The sequence below is a fragment of the Sminthopsis crassicaudata genome, chromosome 1, assembly GCF_048593235.1.
Source record: "Sminthopsis crassicaudata isolate SCR6 chromosome 1, ASM4859323v1, whole genome shotgun sequence".
NCBI lineage: Eukaryota > Metazoa > Chordata > Mammalia > Dasyuromorphia > Dasyuridae > Sminthopsis > Sminthopsis crassicaudata.
The window spans coordinates 119398685-119422298 of record NC_133617.1 but is presented as its reverse complement, the minus strand read 5'-3'; the positions used below and the strand labels follow the sequence as shown (position 1 = coordinate 119422298).

The window sequence follows — 23614 nt, the reverse complement described above, 5'->3', positions numbered from 1 at the left end:
AAAGAGTAATTACTTGGATATGCGGCTTTTTACAAACTTGTATTAGTCAATAATATAGTATAGTGATAGTTTACTGCAATTGTTTTCCCCAAAATTCTGTTGTATTGATGTTTTTGGCCTAGTTTTTTTTTATAGTATACAGTCTTTCCATTAGACATATCTCTTTCCCTAATTCCCTTTACTGGCATCTTTCATTGTTGGAACTTCCTATGTATATTAGCCCCCATGTTCTAAACTTTCATATTCTATGACACAGCAAAGGAATCTTTCTGGTCATTTCTTAGTAACTTCCTTCCTGTGACATCAGAAATAGTAAAAACAATAGTATGTCACTAAGAAACAGTCTCCTAACTATGGTGCCATCACTAGGAAACCCAAAAGCCTTATCTATTTTGTTCACAGAACATACAGTCCTAGTCCTACAGACTGCCCAAGGATGTGGATTGTCCTATTATTTACAGTGTGATCTTTCCCTAAGGCACTGTTTTTGAGTAGCTGAGCCAGATGTGTGTGGTAGAATCTGTGGGAAAGGTATTGCTCAGCTTTTTCAGTGGAAGAGCTAGAACACCATCTCCCATTTTGACTAAGAGATTTGACTATATAGCTAAAGCAGAATCCTTCAAGATCAAAGAGTAGCCACTCTATAAATACCATTGTTGAATGCTATTCTATGTGCTACTACATCCTGAAGTCACTGGACCAAGGCCAAACAATTTCATTAGTAGTATTTTTCCCTTGTTTTTAGAATTGTCTGTGACTGTCCTGATTATACCCTCTCCTTGTTCCCACTTCTAGTTATCTTAAATCTTAGCTTTCCCTTTTATGAGGTAAAATGAACTCTGAATAAAGGTTGGCTTCTTTTAACAACACTGACTGGTCTGATCCATTTGCGATTGGAAAAATCCCAGAACTAATGTAAAGCAAGGTGATAAAGAATTTTTGTTTTGAGTATGAAACCTGATAGTTGATCAACCAATCTATAAACATTTATTGAGCCTACCATGTGGCAGACATTGTGCCAAATACTGAACAATGAGATGAATAATTAAAGGTTTGTTTTGTTTTGTTTTTGGACGAGGGAGGAGGTACCAGAAGGAAAAAAATTGCTTCCCCAATAATACAGTTCCTCAGTGTAGATGCCCAAAACAATATCTCCAAAACAGGAGATACACTATTACTATAGGGATGGAATTATCTATAAAATGAAGTTTTCTTGGTGGTTCCCTTCATAAGGGAAGCCTTTACTTTAGTCTAAGACCTTGTAAATAATTAAGTCCCTTTTTGGTGTCATGTTTTCACCATAGTATTTCTAAGCCTTCTTATGTCAACCTAGAACAGGTTTTTACCAATACTTACTTAATTCACTGCAATAAACTCCGGTTTTCCCCATCAAAAATCTGTTTCTTCAAAGTATCAAAAAATATTCCCTCAAGCATCCTAATCTCCCAATAGTAATCCATATGTTTGAAAAGCACTTCTTCACTTCTATCTCTTAGAATCAATGATTCTAATTTCCTCAATTTATTCAATTTCCTTAAACTATTTTTCTATTCCACCTCAACAACACACTGGGCTGATCAATTTTTCCATCATTCACAAGAGTTTCTTCCATGATTAAAAGCTCTGAAATTCCTTAACATGATAATAATGTATTATCATTCCATCTCTTCCTGCCTTACTCCTTCTAAACATATTCTTCATTTGGATCATGACCTTCAATCCCTTTATTTCTCAGTACTTTTCCATGTCCTCAACCCTGCTTTAACTTCACTTTCCTACCTTCTCAAATTCAACCTTTAGGTACTCAGTTTTACTCTGTACTAGTGTCTACTCAGTCCCCTGCTCATTGGTTCCCTAGACCAATGAGCACTACAAATTTTCCTACCCCAACTCTAGATTATTCACTCCATCTGCCTTTTTTGGTCGTACTCATGTGCTGAACAGAACTGAAAGAAGTCACAAAGCCATGCTGCCAGCATCCATTTCAAATTGATGTTATCCCTCAGCTAGGGATTCACTGAAGCATAACAAACATTCTATTCCTCCCTAATGAATTATTCTATTTGCCTCAGGGGTTGTTCCAAACCTTTTCTTCTCTCCTCAGGCCTCCTATAGTATATTCTCTCCCTACCTTCTCAGCTAAAGACCTTGCCTCGTATTTTATGGAGAAAACCTTTCTTTTTAATTTAAAATTTTTTTTTAATAACTTTTCCAGCTTGATTTCACATTCTTCTCTTCCATACACTGTCTAATCAAGTCAAACTAGTCTTATTGTCCTTCATGAGTGATTATCTGCCTACCATCTCCATGCCTCTGTAATAGGTGATCCTTATGTTTGAAAAGTACTCCTTAACTTCTCTCTTAGAATCCATGATTTCTTTAATTCTCAGATCAAATATTACCTTCAACTTAAACCTTTTCTGGATCCTCTAGCTGCTAGTACCTCTCCACAAAGTTTACCTCATCTTTATTTTGTATGCTTCAGGTATACTGGTGTATGTGCATTTTCTCTCCCACATTAAGTTTCTTGATGAAAGAAAGTCTTCTTGTTGTTCTTTTTGCTATTGTTGATGTTTGTTTCCCTAGGATCTAAAACAGTACCTGGATAAGCTTTGCAAAGCTTAAAGTCCAATGCAAATGATAATTGTTATTGATTAAAAACTTTGAATAGTTCTATACCTTTCCTTCTAGTTATTGAGTCTAATCCTCTCTCCTCAAGACAAACTGGACTCTTGTATATCTTTGAAATTTTTACAATTTTTTGCTTTTTATACATTCTACTTTCTATTTATTCATATTCAGATTGGGAGTTTAAGTGTTTTGTATTAAGTCTAATGTAATAAATATCAGGGGCAGAATGCAACCTCACTACACTATGCCATGCCTAACTATGTCAACAAATTAAAATCATACATACATAAGTATTTAATATTTTTAATGATTTAGAATTTAAAGAGTTTATAATCTTGCCAGTGTGTAACTTTCTGATAAATCCTGTCTATAGAGCATCTTAGAGAGATGCTTTGGGTGGCTGACCAGTTTATTACCTTGTCATCAACGTGGGGACAAAGCTATATGAAGGTAGTTCAGTTCATTTCTGGAAAAGTTATATGGTCCATCATGAGAACTCTCTAGGTTAGTTGGATCTGCTACAATCTGTGCTCCCATGATAGTACTTTAGAGAACTCTGGAGACATATTCAATTCTGGGAGACATATTCAAACAGTAGAAAACAATTTTAGAAGAAGTAATTCTATGGGAGAAGGGGAAGAAATTAAGATCAGATATATGATTTCATTGTTACAAAATATTCCTAAAGAAGAAATTACTTCTATCCACACATATGGACTCTAATTCTATAACTTAGGTGTTACCTGAACATCTAAATGATGTTCCCAGAGTCAGAATTATTATATAATAGAGATTAGATTTGAATCCAGGTCTGCTTGACTTCTAGACTCATTCTTCATCTACTACTGTCATAATTTCTCTCAATTATTTGTTAAGATTCACACAAAAAATAAAAATAAAAAGTTCTATAATGGCTTTTTGACTGGATTTATTTTTTCTCATTTTTTTTTATTTTCATTTTTTAGATTTTTTTATATTTATTTTTCAATTCTACAGTGTATAGAGAATACTCTAGTAGAAACTGAGAAAATAAAACAATTTAGATAAAAAAAAACAATCACTACTTAGAGTCCAAATAGACTATTACTTAGTTTATCTGTAGAATGACACAAACACAGATTACTGTAATGTACAACATTACATAATTTATAAAGTAGAAGACATGAAAAGTTAATAGGCAAAGTCTAAGGTTTACATAGCACTTTCCTCAAAATAATTTGGAAAGGTGTATGTGCTTATCTTCATTTTATTGATGAGGAAACTGGGTCTCTGAAAATTTAAGTAATTCATAACTGGATGGGAAGATCAAGATTGTTAATGTCTATACCTGCTCCTAGAATCTACTCAAGCTCTGAAAGTTTCTACAAAGCTGAAATAGTATAAAACCTCAATAACAAATTCTATATTATTCCCAATGGACTAGCCAACCTAAGTCAGAGAAACTCATTACCACAAAGTAATTGCTCAGTAATCAATTTTTTGGCCACAGCAAAGCATGATGACCATAGCCTGGGGTATGTAGAGTTGGGAGCTACATCAGTGGAGAAAATACATTGACTGTGAAATATTGAGTCTTTTAAAATAATGAACTATTTAAAATAGATTTCTTGTTTCTCCTAAGAGAAATTTTAAGGTGCCTGGTTTAGTGCATAAAGAAATTACTTGGAGTCAGAAAGATGAGTTTAAATTCTACCTCTGATATATTCTAGCTATACATGAGATCTGATTCAATTTTTAAAGGACAGCAACATTGCCCTTTTCTTAAGTTGAGTGCTCCTTGCTGATTCACATTTAATTAAGAAACATTTTTAACAACATGAAAGGGTTACTCTGTCTATTGAAATCCATTCAAAGAACAAGAATAGGAACAAAAACTAGGAATGGGAAATTATTAGTAAATGATGTAGAATTAAATGGTCAGCAGATCAGATCTTTAAAATTGAATGTTCACATTCAAAATGTGCTTTAGGAAATGGTGAAAAAAATATTAATTTGCATGTAAGAAAAACCCACATTTCCATTGATCATAGAGTATTTGTATAACTTAAGTTGATCTCTCCCTGAAAAGAAGTATCATTGTAATTTATTACCCAATTAATTAAAAAATTTAGTATCTACTAATCACTGGAAGATAAATTATTAAAGAAGCATAGTATAGTGAAAAGAATACTAGTTTGGAATCAGAGGCACTAGGTTCCAATACTGGTTGTTAAACTTAATGATTATATGATCTTGGGCAAATTATGTTGCCTTTCTAAAACTCTATTTCATATCTGTAAAATGAGAGGTTTGAGCTGAGATCAGAGATTCTTAAACTTTTTTTATCTACTTACCTCTTTGGTAATCTGGCAAATTCTAATGTTTCTATGGTTTGTTGCTTGAATTCACAATTGAAGAAATACTAAACTTTACATAGAGATTAGTGAAAATAGCTATATAAATTTGTGTTCCCATCCTATATTCATGGATATCCTGAAATTTGTCCACAGGGGGAACAGAGGGGAATAATCTGTGGATTTTAGATTAAGAACATCTGGACTAGGTTATATTCAATTTGCATTCTAGCTCTAAACCTATATAATCCTATTGTTTTCTTTAGCCAGATTCCAGAGACCAAAGAATCTTTATTTTTCTTTGTGTTGTGGAACCTTTTAGCTGTTTGATGAATGCTACAGATTCCTTCTCAGAATAACTTTTAAATGCATAATATAAAATATATAGTATCACAAAGAAAATTAATTACATTGAAATAGTTATATAGCTTTATAATCTATCAATTATCCATCTATCCGTCTATTTATCTATGTATCTAAATTCACAGACCCTAGGATAAGAACCACTGTTCTTAATTAAATTGATTGCCTATTTTGTCTGAAAGAAGAAAGCTTCTACTAATGATGAGAATTATTCACCTTAAATACTTGACTTGGAGAAGTCTGGTATCTTTGTGGCAATAAAGACAAGATAGGCTACAAAAATGTTCATACTTCCTGATAGCAGATTTCATCCAACCCATTTACTAAAAAAAGGATAAGTCAGTTTTAGAAAACATACAGTGCCTCTTGGAATAAACATCTGTTTCATTATAGGCTCAGATACCTTCCTGCAATTTTGCTTGCAAGATGCCCTGCCCTGGATTAATCCTCTGAAATAGAAAGTAACCTGAAATGGGTTGTATCTATTATGGCAATTCATTCCAAAGTGAAATTTAAGGTGACAGTATTGGAATCTATACTAGGATCATAGATACATAGAACTGGAAGGGACCTTAAATCATAGAATGTAATCACCATAATTTTTCAGCTTAGGAAATCGAGGCCCAATAAATGACTTATCTAAGATCTCATAAGTGGCCTTCAGAGATGGGATATGAACCTAAAGTCTCCAGCTCAAAAACTACCATTTTCTACTGCTCTAGTTACAAGGTCCCTATGAAAATAAGGGATTCCCCTTCAGTTTGGGAGCAGTGAATATAAGGACTGACCCATCATCTTGACAATGGCTCATGTAGAACAACAATAAATATTTCAAATACTATTTTTATGTGCCTCGCCATTATATACCAGGACCCTTTAGCAACACCTGCCACTATATTTTTTCCCCCTCTACTGAGTCTTAGGATTTGGTAATGTACATTATTAACTCCTTTAACCAACTTCATTGGCTGCCATTCAATAATCTGTTTCAGGGTATTCAGTAGCACCCTAGGGGCCTGAAGGAGTTAATGTAATTTCAAAAATACCTAATTTACTCTTAGATAGTGAGCAGTTTCCATTTCTTTTTAGGAGACTCACAATGGTTCCTAGTGTACCTACAGCTCCTGTAGAAACAGGTGTTTCCTCCTCCCTTGATTTTACTAAGTTCTAATGTCATACTTACTAGTCAAGACCAGAATTAATGTCTCACCTATTTTTTCCAAAAATCAATGACTCTTTGCATTTTCTACTCATCTTACATTTCCTTCAGCCCTCTGGCTTTTTTTTTTCCAGAAATAATTATAAACGTCTCAGGAAGTGTTTGCCAATTCCCTCCTGCCCTAGGATGCATGTTAATTTTTTTTTTAACTTTCACATTTTCAAGTCTGGTCTGACCCATTTTTGTCAATTATGTTTTTTTTTCCCACAAAGACTTCATTAATTCCTAATTGGTGGCTTTTCCCAGCATTTTTTCTTTTTAAAGCATATTTTAAAAAAATGTATGTCGAATTATAGCCATTTTAAATTTATCTGGCCTTTCACATTTGCTTGGAGGATTATTTTCTCTTAAGACTTTTTTTTATCTTCTAACTTTTTAAGTTACATCCTTAATACTTATTTTCATTAGACTTTTAGTTCCTTGAGAGCAGTGATTATGTTTGCTTTTCTTTATAACTCCAGTGATTAATACAGTGCTTGACACAGAGTAGATGCTTAATAAATGCTTATTGATTTGACTCTACCTTTCTTGCTCCTCTCCATGTATTCTACAATCCAGAGATGATAGTCTTCTTGCAGTTCTCTGAACACAACACTCCACCTCCCAATTACATAAATTTTCACAAATTGTCTCTCATACTTAGAATACTCTTGTTCTTTGTCCTCGTCTTCTGGTTCCCCTGGTTTTCTTCAGGAGTTGTTTTTATTCCCCCTGCTCCCTACCTCCTCTATTCTCCTTAATGCTAGTAACTTCCCTCTGAGAGCATGTTCATTTTGTTCTTTATAAATTGTGTTTGTATGTCATTTTTTATTTATCATCTCCCCCAAAAGACAATGTTTCCAGAACAACATGGAGCTAGTATCACTGAATGGGAAAGTATGTGAAGGGAAGTAAGACTGGAAAGGTAGGAGAGAGCTGGATTATAAAGAATTTTTAATGCCAAATCACTGGAGTTTACTCAGTGGGGATGAGTGGCATGATCCAATCCAGATCTTAGTAAAAATCACTTTAGTATAAATGAAGAATGGAGAATGAATGGGAGTAGGGAGAGAGTAGGAGACTACTATGATAGTTCACTTATAAGGACCAGAGTAGTGACAGTGTCATCAGATGAGAGAATGGGAGTATATATGAAAGACATATTGCAAAGGTGAAAATTATATACTTAAGAAACAGATTGGATATAGTAGGTAAAAGAGAGTTAGAAATCTCCCTAGAATGACTCCTAAGTTGTGAGACTGAGGGACTAAATGAAGATAGTATAGCCCTCAACAGTAATAGAAGTTAGGAAGGGAGAAGAGTTTAGAGGCAAAGACTAAGTTCTGTTTGAAACATGTTTAATTTAGGATGTCTACTTGTAATCCAATTTAGGTTATCTGTATGATAATTGAAGATGTAAGACTGGAGATCATTAGAGATATTAGAAAATGATAGGGAAATTTGAAAATCATTAACATAGAGATGGTAATTAAATCCATGGAAATTGATGAGATCACCAAGTGAAGTAGGAGTAAGGAGAAAGAAGAGAACCCATATAGAGTTCTATAGGACACCTTCATTTAAAGGGCATCATCTGGATGGAGTACCAGAAAAGAAGAAAGAAGAGTCATATAGGTAAAAAGAGAACCAGGAAAGAGTGGTGTCCTGAAAATATAGACAAAAGAGAACATCAAGAAAGAGAGGGACAGTGTCAAAAGCTGAAGAAAAATTGAAGAGAATGAAGATTAAAGCCATTGAATTTGGTAGCTAAGAGATCATTGGTAACTTTGGAGAGAGCAGTTTCAAGTAAAATAAGATCAGAAATGAGATTATAAGAAAAGACAAAAGAGAGGCAAGAGGAAAGAAAGTAGAGGTACCTATTGTAGATGGCCTTTTCAAAGAGCTTAGATATAAAAGGGAGAAGAGATATAAGATGATATGGGGGAAGAAAGGATCAAGTAAGGCAGGGGTTTTTTTGGTTTGTTTTTTTGAGGTTTTCTTTTCAATATTGGCTGGATATGGGCATGTCTGTAGACATTACAAAATAAGCAAGTAGAGTGGGAGAAATATAAAATAGGTGTTAGAGTACAGGGTGATAGAAAAATAGGGCAACATGCTACAGGAAATAAAATGGAATGGGTCATTTGTGCAGGTAGAGGAATTAGCCTTGGTGAGGAGTAAGTCACCTCATCATGTGATACAAAAATAAAGTGATAATGGCAGAAGGCAATCACATGATGAAAAGGGGAGGAAGCTTGAAGTGCATGGCCTCTTTTTTCTGTGAAAATGAGGCAAAGTTTTCAGATGGCCAAGAAATGTTTGAGAAGAAATGAAAAGATTTAAAAGAATAACGAAGGTAAGGAAGATAGTGAATTAATTGATAAGATAGGTATTAAAGGGATTATAACTATAAAGGACTCTCAAAAGAGATTTTTTTAAAATTAATTTTATAATTACAACTTTTTTTGATAGTACATATGCATAGGTAATTTTTTTACAACATTATCCCTTGTACTCCCTTCTATTCTGAATTTTTCCCCTCCTTCCCTCCACCTCCTCCCCTAGATGGCAGGCATTCCTATACATATTAAATATGTTATAGTATATCCTAGGTACAATATATATGTGCAGAACCGAATTTTGTGGTTGTTATTGTTGAAAAGGAAGAATTGGATTCAGAAGGTAAAAATAATTTGGGGAGAAAAACAAAAAATGCTCACAGTTTACACTCATTTCCCAGTGTTCCTTTTCTGAGTGTAGCTGCTTCTGTCCATCATTGATCAATTGGAATTGGATTAGCTCTTCTCTATATTGAAGATATCCACTTCCATCAGAATACAACCTCATACAGTATCATTGTTGAAGTGTATAATGATCTCCTAGTTCTGCTCATTTCACTCAGCATCTGTTCATGTAAGTACTAAATTGAATAATAATGGTGATAGTGGGCAACCTTGTTTCACTCCTGATCTTACAGGGAAAGGTTCTAGTTTATCGCCATTACATATGATGTTTACTGACGGTTTTAAATATATGCTCCTTATTATTTTAAGGAATAGTCCATTTATTCCTATACTCTCAAGTGTTTTTAGTAGGAATGGATGTTGGATTTTATCAAATGCTTTTTCTGTATCTATTGAGATGATCATATGGTTTTTGTTAATTTGGTTATTGATTTGGTCAATTATGCTAATAGTTTTCCTAATATTGAACCAGCCCTGCATTTATGGTATAAATCCCCCTTGGTCATAGTGTATTATTCTGGGGATGATTTTCTATTGTCTTTTTGCTAATATTTTATTTAAGATTTTAGCATCAAAGTTCATTAGGGAGATTGGTCTATCACTTTCTTTCTCTGTTTTCAGCCTACCTGGTTTAGGTATCAAAAACATGTCTGTGATAAAAGGAATTTGATAGGACTCATTCAATCCATATTTTTTCAAATACTTTATATAGCATTGGAGTTAGTTGTTCTTTAAATGTTTGGTAGAATTCACATGTAAATCCATCTGGTCCTGGGGATTTTTTCTTAGGGAATAGCTTGTTCTATTTCTTTTTCTGAAATGGGACTATTTAGACTATTTACTTCTTCCTCGGTTAATCTGGGCAAGCTATATTTTTGAAGGTATTCTTCCATTTCATTTAAGTTATCGAATTTATTGGCATAAAGTTGGGCAAAGTAACTCCTAACTATTGTTCTAATTTCCTCTTCATTAGTGGTGAGTTCTCCCTTTTCATTTTCAAGACTATCAATTTGTTTTTTTCCCTTTCCTTTTTTAAATCAGATTTATTAATGGTTTGTCTATTTTGTTGGTTTTTTCATAGAACCAACTCTTAGTTTTATTAATTAATTCAATAGCTTTTTTACTTTCAATTTTATTAATCTCACCTTTTATTTTTTGAATTTCAAGTTTTGTGTTTGTCTGGGGGGGATTTAATTTGTTCCTTTTCTGGCATTTTTAGTTGTAAGCCCAATTCATTGAACTTCTCTTTTTCTCTTTTATGCAAGGAGGCCTGTAGAGATATAAAACTTCCCCTTATTACTGCTTTGGCTGTATCCCACACATTTTGGTATGATGTCTCATTATTGTCATTTTCTTGGGTGAAGATATTAATTATGTCTATGATTTGCTGTTTTACCCAATCATTCTTTAGTATGACATTATTTAGTTTCCAATTATTTTTTGGTCTATTTTCCCCTGGATTTTTATTAAATGTAATTTTGATTGCATTGTGGTCTGAAAAGGATGCAATTACTATTTCTTCCTTACTGCATTTGATTTTGAGGTTTTTATGCCTTAGTATATGATCAATTTTTGTATAGGTTCCATGAACTGCTGAGAAGCAAGTATACTCCTTTCTATCTCCATTTAGCTTTCGCCAAACATCTATCGTATCAAACTTTTCTAGTATTCTATTTACCTCTTTGACTCCTTTCTTATTTATTTTGTGGTTTGATTTATCTAATTCTGAGAGTGCAAGGTTCAGATCTCCCACTATTATAGTTTTGCTGTCTATTTCTTCTTGCAGCTCTCTTAATTTCTCTTTTAAGAATTTAGATGCTGCACTACTTGGTGCATATATGTTTAATATTGATACTGCTTTATTATTGATGCTACCCTTTAGCAGGATATAATGCCCTTCCTTATCTCTTTTAATTAGATCAATTTTTGTTTTTGCTTGATCTGAGATGAGGATGGCTACCCCTGCTTTTTTGGCTTTGCCTGAAGCATAGTAGATTCTGCTCCATCCTTTTACTTTTAGTTTGAATGTATCACCCTGTTTCAGGTGTGTTTCCTGTAAACAACATACATTAGGATTCTGACTTTTAATCCAGTGTGCTAACTGCTTCCTCTTTATGAGGCAGTTTCCCCCATCCACATTTATGGTTAGAATGACTAATTGTATATTGCTTGCCATCCTATTAACCCCTGCTTATGCTTTTCCCCTTTCCTTCCCTCTTACCCCCCTATCCCGTATTAAACTTGTGAACACCACTTGATTTTCCCAGCCCTCCCTTTTTAGTATCCCTCCCCCACCTTAAAGTTCCTTCCCTTATTTTACCCCTTTTCCTCACAATTTCTGTATTCCCTTTCCCTCAGCTTACTCCTTCCCTCTCACTTTTCAATGAAGTGGAAGAAGTTTCACCTTAAATCAAATATGGCTATTGATACACACTATGTTCATCTCCCTCCTTTCTTTCTCTCAGATATAATAGGTTACCTTTGCCTCTTCATGAGATGTACTACCACCACTTTACACTTTTTTTATGATATAATTTCCTTTCCACCTCTAGTTTCTAGGACAAATTATACATATGTTCTTTATATATTTTTATGGCAGAAGTATAGTTCTTAAGATTTCTTTTTACCTTTTTAGAAATCTCTTGAGTTCCATATTTGAAGATCAAATATTTTATGTAGGTCTGTTTTTTTCATCAAGAATAGATGGGATTCATTTATTTTGTTAAATGTCCATCTTCTTCCCTGGAAAACGTTGCTCATTTTTGCTGGGTAAGTTATTCTTGGCTGCATACCAAGTTCCTTAGCCTTTTGGAATATCATGTTCCAAGCCCTTCGTTCTTTTAATGTGGACGCTGCTAGATCCTGGGTTATCCTTATTGTGGCTCCTCCATATCTGAATTGCTTTTTTCTAGCAGCTTCCAATATTTTTTCCTTTGTCTGATGGTTCTTGAACTTGGCCAGTATATTTCTTGGTGATTTGATTTTAGGGTCCCTTTCAGTAGGTGACCAATGAATTTTTTCAATGTCTATTTTACCCTCTGTTTCTAAAACATCTGGGCAGTTCTCTTTGATAATTTCCTGGAAAATAGTGTCCAGGCTCTTTTTTTCCTCACATTTTTCAGGGAGTCCTATTATTCTCACATTGTCTCTCCTGGATCTGTTTTCCAGGTCTGTTGTCTTTCCAATAAGGTACTTGACATTCTTTTCAATTGCTTCGTTTTTCTGATTTTGCTTGACAACCTCTTGGTTTCTCCTTGAGTCATTCATTTCTACTTGTTCGAGTCTAATTTTCAATGATGTATTTTCTTCACTCACTTTTTTTTATATCTTTTTGTAATTGTCCAATTGAGTTTTTATCTTCTATGGAATTCTTTTTCCATTTCAGCAATTTTATTTTTTAGAGAGCTGTTTTCTTTTTCCAACTCACTAATTTTATTTCTGAGTGATTTGATTTCTTTATCCACTCTGTCTTTAAATGCATGGGATGACTTCTCCAGACTATCTTGCCAAGCTTCCCTTTCCTTTTCCCTTTCTCTTCTAGATGTCTTGTGAGAGCCTTTTTGATTTCCTCTATGAGAGTCTTATGTATTGAGGAGCAGATCATATCCCCTTTAGGGGATTCCTCTGGAGACAATTTGCTTTTAGTCTCCTCATTGTTTTAAGTCTGCTCTCTCTCCATACAGAAGCTATCAATGGTTAGAGCCCTTTTAATTTTTTTTTCCATTTTGTCAGAGTGGGAATTGAAGAAAACAAATTAACAAGAGAAACAATTGTTCTGTTTTGTGGAAGGAATGAGCTGGATGGTGTTAACGAGTTTCCTCTACAGACTGTGGGAGACAGCAGCGAGGCACTAACAGGACAGTGATGGCTGCACTATGTCTGTGCTCTGAGCCTCTAAGAATGTGCTGAGTCACTCTGGATGGAGGTGGGGGTGGCCCGGTCCCAAGTGCTCTCCACTGCTCCTGGTTTGCTGCCAAGGTGGAACATCCACACTGGGGTCTTTTTGCAGAAATGGCAGAGATTGCACCCCTCCCTCCTTCAGTTTGAGCAGGGTGAGCTGCCTGCCTTGCTCTGGTTGCCTGTCCTCAGTCTGTGCCCAGTCTGTTTGTCCCCACCCCCGAGCAAACACAGATCTTCTCTGGCAAATTTCAAGGATGTCTTCTGTTGGAGATTGTTTGTGGGTTTCTTTTCCAATCAAGCATTAACTCTGAGGCTTGCCATGAAATAAGTCCTGAGGAAAAATGCAGAGCTCAAGCAGTTGTCTGCCTCCATGCCGCCATCTTGGCCAGAAGTCCCTCTCAAAAGAGATTTATAATTTTTATAATCATTTAGATTTGGAGCTTACCTATTTCCCAGGGACCTGAGAACCAGAAGAATTTATGTACTGTAGCAGAAAGCAATCAATTCTGTCTCCTAATACACTGAAAAGCTCCCATGCTTATAATTACTAAGTGAACCAAATCAGGAGCTATATTACTTTTCCTATCATGCCAGCTCTGGTTTCATAGCCACTGAATAATCGATCATGAGGTTCAATGATTCTAGTAACTTAAGGACTATTTTTAGGACTCAAGCCCAAAAAAGTCTGCCTGCATGAGCCTGCCATGGAAACTCTTTACTTAAGACCTAAGAATGACTGTGGTTTTCATTCATAAAAGCTTTATCCCTACCACAAGCCTAATGCCTTCCTCAAGAAAACTTTTATCTACAAATCTGTTTTCCTCACTTTGAAATAATTAAATTTCTGTTTGATTCCCAACTCTCCTGTCTCTAGGCTGCTTTGTTTGATTCTAGACACCCACAGGTTAGGTTCTGGTCTGGTACAGAGCAGGTATGAAGAAAGATGCTATCTGCATCTAGAGAAAGAACTGACAAATATGTATATATAAAATAAATTTACATACATAAATATTATATATGAGAGAGAGAGAGAGAGAGAGAGAGAGAAAGAGAGAGAGAGTTGCATTTTTGTCAAATGGTAGCCATTTCTAGGGCAGGGGAAGTCAGAAGGAAGAAAAAAAGAAAAAAGAAAAGAAATACACATCATAACTTTATTAAATATTTAAAAGGAATAGCAAATCATACATAATAGATTCAAATACAATCATCTTTCTTATTAAATTTTATTATGGACATGCTTGTTTTATTCCATAAATTAAAAACAAGATTAAAAATGTGAAAAAAAAATAAAGGATTACCTAATTACCTAGTAGCAGTGAGGGCCCAGTTGAGTTTTTATGGCATAAATCTAAAGTAGATTCAATCAGAAGTCATTTTCTTCTATAGCCCATTTTACAGATGAGAAAACTGAAGCAAAACTGGGGGTTAAGTGATCTTTCCTCTAACCAAGGCTGTGAAGCAGATGGTACAGATGTTATATCATCTCCATTTACAAATGAAGAAACAGGCACAGTGTTTGCTCTTAGACTTGGAGCAAATAATTGTCATACTCAGGATTGTCATACCCAAGTTATGTGACTCCAACCCCAGAGGGATTATAATATCATAGATACAAAGTTGAAAAGAACCTGAGAGGCAATCTAGTTCAACTGCCTCATTTTACCGAGGATCAAAGAAAAATAAAAAAAAATGTTAGTGGATTTTGCCCAAGATTACACAGGGAAAGAGTAGCGTTGCCAAGGCTCAGACTCGAGTTATCTGACTCCAAATCCAGCATTCTTTATACTAAACCACACTTTCCAATACACTATCCCAATAAACATTTGTTGGGGTTTTATCTCCTTATCTCTTTGTCTTTTGCTTCCTAAAGGCAAACTGATTGTTTATGTTCTATGAAGATTTGATACAAAAGGTGTTTCAGATTAGCAACATGAGATCATAGAATTAGCACTAGAATCAGAAGTTCTAGATCCTTGCCTTAATCCTATAACTTACTTTTGGTGTGATGTTGAGCAAATAACAACAATGCCTTGACCCATATCTCCTCAAATGTGAAATGAGAAAGTTGGAACAAATATGGTCTTTAAGCCCCTTTCCATCTATGACAGTCTATGCTTGCTTCCACATAGTTCTAACTAGCATACACTTTCCATATTGATTTCTTTATCCATTATTGCTTTGATTCTTCACATCCATCCATTCCTTTTTAATTTCACTGTCATCATTTTAATTCACCTTCTGAAAGTCTTTCTCAATTGAAAGAACTGCAATATTATCTAATCTATCTCCTTAACTCTAGTTCCCCTTCCTGTAAGCAATTTCATCCTACAAGCAATCACCAAATTATATTCCAGAATCATGCATTGTCATCATTTCCTAAGTCAAAATCCTTTAATTACCCTCATTCCTTTCCAAATATAGTCACAGAATTGTTATGAGGATCAAATGAGATAATGTATGTTTTTACATATCATAAAACATCAAATAAATTGCATCTTCACAAACCTCAAGGCATCATACAAATTTCTATTATTCATCTACTGTTATAATGATTGGCATAGTTGTTGTTGTCCTGTCATTCAAACATGTCCAACTTTTTGTGAGCCCACTTGGGATTTTCTTAGCAAAGATAATGGATTGGTTTTCCATTTTTTTCTTCAGTTCATTTTACATATGAGGAAACTGAGGCAAACAAAGATAAGTAACTTGTCCAGGGTCTCACAGATAGTAAGTGTCTTAGGCCAGATTTTAAATTGGGTCTTCCTCACTATAGACCCTTCACTCTATCCACTATGTCACCTAGCTGTTATTGTTAACAATGTTCATTATATAGCTTTTCTCTACTGATTCAGTTTTTTCTTTCCTAACCTTGGTATAAACTCCCCCAAAATGATCAATATTTTGTTCAACAAATCGGCCTTATGTTTTCCAGGTCTTTTCATTACCATTCTCTGGAAAAGCTCTCCCTCTCTATTTTGTGCATCTACCTATCTCAAATGTCATTCTCACTTAGGAACCTTCATTCATCTCCTCAACAACATCTCTTCCTTCTTTGAACTTCTAAAAGCACTTGTCCTCTAACATTGTTAAGATAATTATCACATTCTTCAACTTAAAATGACTGACAACTCATTGATATGGGTACTTTCTTTATCAATACTGATGACGACCTTTCTATATCTCATTAGATGATTCAGTGATTTGCTATGGTCAAAAAAAGTTCATCAACTGGTGTCCAACCCTATGGTGATTAGAGCATCAAAATATAGAAAGATTAGTTCTCAATTGACAGTAAGAAATCAGGCCCCTACTTACTTTCTACTTTAATAGAACATGACAGTATTTGTACTTCAGTGCCATAGACTTAGAGAGTCAAGTAACAATGAGGCATGAGGATAGTAATTCTTGGAGGATTTACCTTTTTTAAGTTGATTTACTTTAAGGAGGATTTACTTTTTTAGTTGAGTATATATATTTTTGAGTATATATATATATATATATATATATATACTTATTATTTCTACTCATTAGACTTTAAGTTTCTTGAAAATAAGAATGATGTTTAATCATCTGTGCATCTCCCTGAAATCTAATACAGTAATGAGATTTAATAAATCTTTGTTTAATAAATGAATTAATTAAAAGTATTTCACTTTCACTTTTATTGTCATTGTCAATATATTCATACAGTGTACAAAATTCTGTTTTGTATATGTTTTGTCTCTCCAAAAAGTATAATATCCTTAAGAGAAGGCACACACAGGATCTTAGTAAACATTTCTTAAATGGTTAAATCCCTAAAGCTATTCTCTCTCAGTCTTATTATTCCTTTTACCCATCACTCTATGCAGCATGTCTCTTTTATGGTGATATCTTCATTAGGAAAATAATCCCACCAGATTTTGTTTATTCCCATTTAGTCATAATGTCCCTCATTCAAAGTACACAATTTCTTCATGCCAGCTTCCTATAGCCCTTGCTTTGTTGGAAAGACATTTTAGAACATTTTTTCATAATCTTATCATATGTTGCATTAAACTCTATGCTCTGTCTTTTTTATTTATTTGGGAAATCTGCTAATGTGCCAGTTTTGGCAGGCGAGGAGACAAAGTCTGGCAACATAAAAGCATCAAGCAACAGACTAAAGGAAAGGTCTGCAAAGTAGTGGTGCCCTCTAACCTGCTGTAGTGGGTATGAAATTTGGTCCTAACAATGTCACAATCACACCCAACACCAACTACCTCTTGTGATACCAACATGCTGTGCATCAAGCCAAATGATAACAAGAACATTTCCAACATTTATATTTTGGGAACAGAATCACTCCAAAGGCACCAGAGCCACTTTAATCAGCCAACCATTTTCCATGTGTTTCTCTAGTGACAAGTAACCACAATTAATTAAAATTGGTTGCTCCAAGAGAGTCTAAAAAGAAGAATCAATAATGTATCTCACAAGTTATACCACAGCTTGATATAAAAAATAAGACTGCTACCTCAGGTGTCTCAGCAAGAAATGCACAAAATAAGACAATGAGAAATAAAACAGGAGATAATGAACTGAGAAAAAAGATGATAGGACTGACCATGAAGCTAAGCAAAACTCAAGAACAGTCCAGATAAAGTATAGTCAAGACACCCAGATCCTTAGAAAGCAATATTTTTCTGTTCGAAAATTCTCTACAGCAGTAATTTATTTCTCAGTAATAGGAACCAGCCAAAGACATATCATGTTTATATTTATGCCATGGCTCATCTTCCCACCTCTAATGGTATAGTATAATACCTCCAGAAAGATACCCCTTTTTACATCTATTCCCCAGACTCTCATTAAATCCTTATGGTTAGCTCTATCTTCTATGATGAGTGAGTACAAACTCACAGAACCTACTATTTCTTGTCAGAATTGGACCATTCTTCATATAAATCTATCCTGCATATTTTGCTGTCTGTCACCATTTCTTCCCTGCTTTCTTCTCTCAGCTCTGGGAATAATAATCAAATTAATACCACTATTATATCTAGAGAGAGAGATTAACAATTGAATGCCTTTTGATTATCGTCACTATTTTTGTGACTACTAGGGATGCAATTCTCTTCTAAGACCCCTTATTAGAAAGGATGCTGCTTGAGGGTAAAGAGGGTATTTGCATCTCCAACACTTAGTACTTGGCATAGAGTAACATTATTAAATGTTTTTCATTCATTCATGGCAGCCCTATTTCAGGATGAAGTGTTCTATCCATCACAAGGAAAAGAGAGTCCTGGGGAAAAAAATACAGCAGTGGTATGAAAGAATTCTGCCTTTAGAACTCAGAAGAATCTGCTATTTTTTTTTATTCCATAACTGTGTAGAAGTCATGAAGCCCCACTGTATTTATATTTTAAAAGAAGATGTTAATGTTTATACTGTCTTCCTTACAGGGTTATTGTAAAAATCAAATATGATAGTAGAAATCTAAGCTATTATCAGATATATATATGTATGTATACATATATACAATCATATTTATAATTACTTGAATCCTTTGTTCAAAGAATGGATATTTTATAAGAACTTAACACTTTATGAGGGCTTTTTCCTTATTAGCAACACTACAAGGTAAAAAGTACAAGTGTTTTTTAGTCAGTAACAATGCAATTAAGTTACAACAACAAACATATTCGAAAGAATTTTGGTAAATGATGGCCTTTATGGGCTCTCATGTGCTTTTCAGCAATAAAATTCCATGATTCTGTAATTTTATGGTACAGAACCCAAGCAAATTGAACTTCTAATAAATTTTATAATGGGAGAATCAAGGAGAATAGTCAAAGGAGAAGATGATTGTGATTGAAAAGAGGATAAAGCTCACTATGCTTTGAAAAAGGAGCCAAGCTGAGGATCCTAAGAAAGAACTAGAGGATGTATAGGATCTCTTCCAGTTCTAAATCCTCTAATTTTATTAATTCCTCTGAATTTGTAGATGTAGAAACCGAGACTCACAAAATAACTTTGACATAAGCAAAGGCATCCAAGTAGATGAATCAGAATTGAAATCCAGTTCTTCTGACTAGATTTAGTGTTCTTTCCATTATTCCTTGCCTCTTTTTTGTACTAAGGTTTTAAAACTGATTAACAGTGTATGACATTAGTAGGTTGCAAAGTCTACTACCACCAGGGGCTTCAGGTCTCTTAGGTCCATGACATGACATTATAGCTTATAAACTAGGAAATAACTTAATTTCTTATTGTCAAAGTAGGGATAACATTGTTTGTTTCCCATTTAAAGTATTAAGATGGAGAGAATTTTTACTGATGTCAGAATGGAAATTGATACAATTGATACAATCAAGAGCATGATACAAAGAGACAGAAAACTCTTACATTTTGAAACATAAACTTAGAACACAAAGTGGGGATTTCTCAAAATTCTGTCTTTAGCTCTTTTTTCTCTCTATACTTTCTCTTATTGACCTCATCAGTTTCCATGTTTAATGATAATCTCTTGGTAGATGATTCTCACATCTAATCTTTCTTAAAGCCCAGCAACATATTTCCAATGTCTTCTGAACATCACTACCTAAATTTCACAAAGAATTTTCAATCTCCCTATTATTCTCATAAGTGATTCAAGCAATGCATATGTCATAAGACAGTGATTACTTATACAACAATACAAAGTGTGTTTGACAGCCAAGAGGAGCCCAAATCACAGAAAATTTTAGAATGTTGGAAAGGACTGTGTTGAATCCAGTAAAAGAGCTGAAATTCATTAAATATCAGAGTTACACCTAGAGGAAATTCCTGAGTTCATAAAAATTACTATTTTTGTTTTGTGCCATTTTCTGTATTGGTAAATGAGATTCCATGAAACCTTTTCATCTTATTTCCTGTGAAATGAAATAAAGGTGATCTTACCCAATATTCTTTGTGGATTGTGCCTAACATGCAATATGCACCTTGAATATTTGTATGGTTTGCAAAACTGGGAACCCCCCTTTTAATCATATTTGTAGAATGATATATGTAAACTATACTTGGAAATTTCTACAGAGTAAATTCCAGATAGACATAATAAACACTCCCCAAAATAGAATCTTAGTGTCATCCTTATGAGTAGATGCTGCCAAAGATTTGTAACTCCTGAGTCATTGATTGTATCTTTTCACAAATCTCTTGTATTGATCTCCTCATCTTTATTCATTATCCTAGTTACCTTGCCTCCATATTACTGGTCTCTTCTGCTTAATTGATCCCATCTGAATAGAGCTGCCAAGGCAATATTCTTAAAGCACAAATGTAACTGTCATTTCTTGATCAAGAATTTTGGATAACTGTCTTTTATCTGTAGAATAAAATTCAGCTTTTCTGTTTAACATTTAAAATATTTTACAATTTGTCCTCACACTATAGTGTCACACTGATTTCACATTATTTCCTCTGATATTTTCTATAGTCAAAATGACTCACAAGTGGTTCCCAGTACAGGCTTGTCTATATGCTCCTATTTATAATACTCTCCCCTATTGCCTTCCTGCCTCTTTGAATTCTTAGTTCCTTCAAGTTTTAAAATATTTATTACTCCTACAATAAGTTCTTTGTATTTTTTTGGATCTGAGATCCAAGAACATTGATTTTCTGGTTGATTCTCACCCATGACACTCCATTTCTGGCTAAGCATTTTCACTGAATGTCTCCCTTGTTTAAAACATTGAGTTTTCTTATCTCTACCTAACTAGTCCCCTGGCTTCCTTCAGATCTCAGTAACATTCCACCTTCTTCAAGAAGTCTTTCCAGTCCTAAATATTAGTGCTCTACTTCCTTCTGATATTCCCAGAATATATTGCTTGTACATAGTTGCCTGCATGTTACCTCCCCCATTAGACAGTGAGCTTCTTGAGTGCAGGGATTTTTTTTTTTTGCTTCTCTTTATCCCCATTGCTTAATATATCATCTAGCATATAACAGATATTGTGGAAAATACTAGTTTACTGATTGATTGTATCTCCCTCTCTTATATTGGAAGTATCCCAGGAGCTATAACTTTTTTCTTTAAATTAACTTAGAGGGAAAGCTCAATTCCTGGGCTCAACTCAAGGATCCAGAATATTAGCTTTAGGAATCAAAGTAGGATTAATTTAATTTCTTTCAATCACTTTGTATATGTTTTATTTTTAATATTTTGTAATGATTCAGTAGAATGTAAGTTAGGGATGGCAGGGTCCATTTCTTTCCCCTACACTGTGCTTTTTTTTTGGACCCAAAGCACCCAGCATAGTGTCTTAAAAATATTAAGTGCTTTAATAGGTCTTTGTCAAATTGAATTGAATTGAATATAATAACTGAATTTAGCACCAAACAATTGGCTGGTAAAACACTATCTGTCATTGTTGTTTCCTCAGCAACAAAGTATTTGATATTAATAAACACAAATAATTACAATACTTATGCTGGCATTCATTTTTCATCAGTTATTAAAATCCAGCCTGTAGTCTAATTCTTTTTGGGCCTTGGGCCTTAGAAGCACTGTTAATTTGTTTATCTAACCACATATAAGTTCATAAGCAATTGTATTCCTAAGACTCTTTCACAAGAAGATTGAAGAATCCTATTACTAACATATATCTCCATATGTTTTCATTATTGTTTTACAGATAACAATCTGCTATCTTGGAAAATAACAAAAAGGAGAAATCTTGAAGCAATCTTGAGCTTTTGAATAAAGAAGCACTACTTTTCAGATAATCAGCAAGGACGTCTTTGATCACCAGGCACCTGTTCATTTCCTTTCACTGAAGCAGATACAAAGTCAGCTAAAAAGCCCATTAGGAATGCAGTTTTGTGTTCCTCTGGATAAAATGAAGAGTAATTAGTTCCTTTTCTATTTGGTAATTTTGTTAACACAACTCAGTAGGTGTCTTGTTAATTTGTTCATTACTAGGTAGATGAAAATGTGCATTACTTCTGTGAATACCAATTATTCTTAAATGAGGTAATTTCACCAAGACAGGGAAATTTCCACATTCTTCTTTGGTCTGAGACTATTACCATCAAGAATGTACAAGATCAAACAAAGAGAGTCATGGAAGGTAGAAAATAGAGCTATGAAAAAGATATATACTCAAAGTCATAAATAAAAATTTTTGTTGCCACAGCAAGTATCACAAGAACAGGCTCCCATAAGTGGGTTGTATAAGGAAAGGGAAAGTGAACTAGACATAGCAATATACTGACTGTAGGGAAAGGTCAGAATGGAGTGGGAGAAAAGCTTACCAAAGCCTGCCATCTAGTAGCTTTCTACTTTAACTAAATATTCTTACTACCTTAGCAGCTAAAAAAACTACAAATGCAACCAGTATCCTGTAAATACTATACACCCAGAATATAGTGCCCCTTGGGGCAAAATCCTTGTTCCACCCTAGTTTCAGCTTTGAATGAATCTTCTTTTTAAGGCATATCTTAAAAACTAGTCCCCTCTTGAGAAGTAAAGGCATTCCTGGAAGGATAAAATATCTCTGCTGTGTCTATTGCTTGAGTGATTTTGAGTTTCAAATAGATCTAAAGCAGATGGAAAGCCAGGATTTATATTTATCAATAACCAAAGTCACAGGGACACAGGTAAGCATGCTACATAGAGAATAAATGGGAACCAAATCAATCCCCAGTGACTGTTCCTTACTCAAGAATTCTTGCCACTAGCAAAATAATCAAAGAAAGAAAATCACTTTCAAGGTCTTGAAGAAGGACTTTTTAAAAAAGCAATCTTTGTTTTGGTTCTTTTCCCCCATAAAACGCTTCTCTTTCTGGGGGCACAAAAGCCACATGGGTCTCAAGCTTCAAACAACTGGATTTCATAAAGTAGAAATAGTTCTTTGGCCAAAGCATCTATAAGATAAAGGGACTGATTTTCTTGCACTGAGCTGATAGTCATGCATTATCAAAAAATGACCTAGGGGCAGGATACAAATCTATGGACATATTGACATTACCTTTGGTATTTTACTGGCAAGAAATAACTTGCCATGGCCTTGACCCACAAAATAGTAGCAAGTGATTTCTTCTCATATGCATACAAATAACATACAATACTCCTATGCTCCTTTCTTTTAATTTCATATTCCTAGACTAAACCTTCAAGGTCCTGCTGGAAAATGAAGCCATTTTATTTTTACCATATTGTCACAACTTCTCCCCTTTCAGTGCTTGTTGATTTAGTTGAATTGGATAGACCATATCCCATTCCTTAAATATGCTCCATAATTCCTCAGACCCATATTTTTGTCTTTGTTGTTTCCTGTTTCTGGAATGTTACAGAATTATGTATCAGAGATTTTAGGGGTCTATGTTACACAGTGACAAAGTTCTGGACCTGGAATTAAGTTCAAATATGGTCTCAACCACTTATTAGCTGTGTGATTCTGGGTAAATCATTTAACTTCTATTTCTTCATTTGTAAAAAATCA

The 23614-nt window shown here is 34.3% G+C and overlaps 1 long non-coding RNA gene across 1 annotated transcript in view; it reads left to right on the top strand.

The window, feature by feature from the left end:
- Window positions 1-22023, top strand: part of LOC141552875 (uncharacterized) — a 41561-nt gene extending 19538 nt beyond the window's left edge. Inside the window, exon 3 of the long non-coding RNA XR_012485253.1 lies at window positions 21806-22023. This is a non-coding gene — a long non-coding RNA (uncharacterized LOC141552875). The remainder of the gene's footprint in view (window positions 1-21805) is intronic.
- Window positions 22024-23614: the final 1591 nt, after the last annotated feature.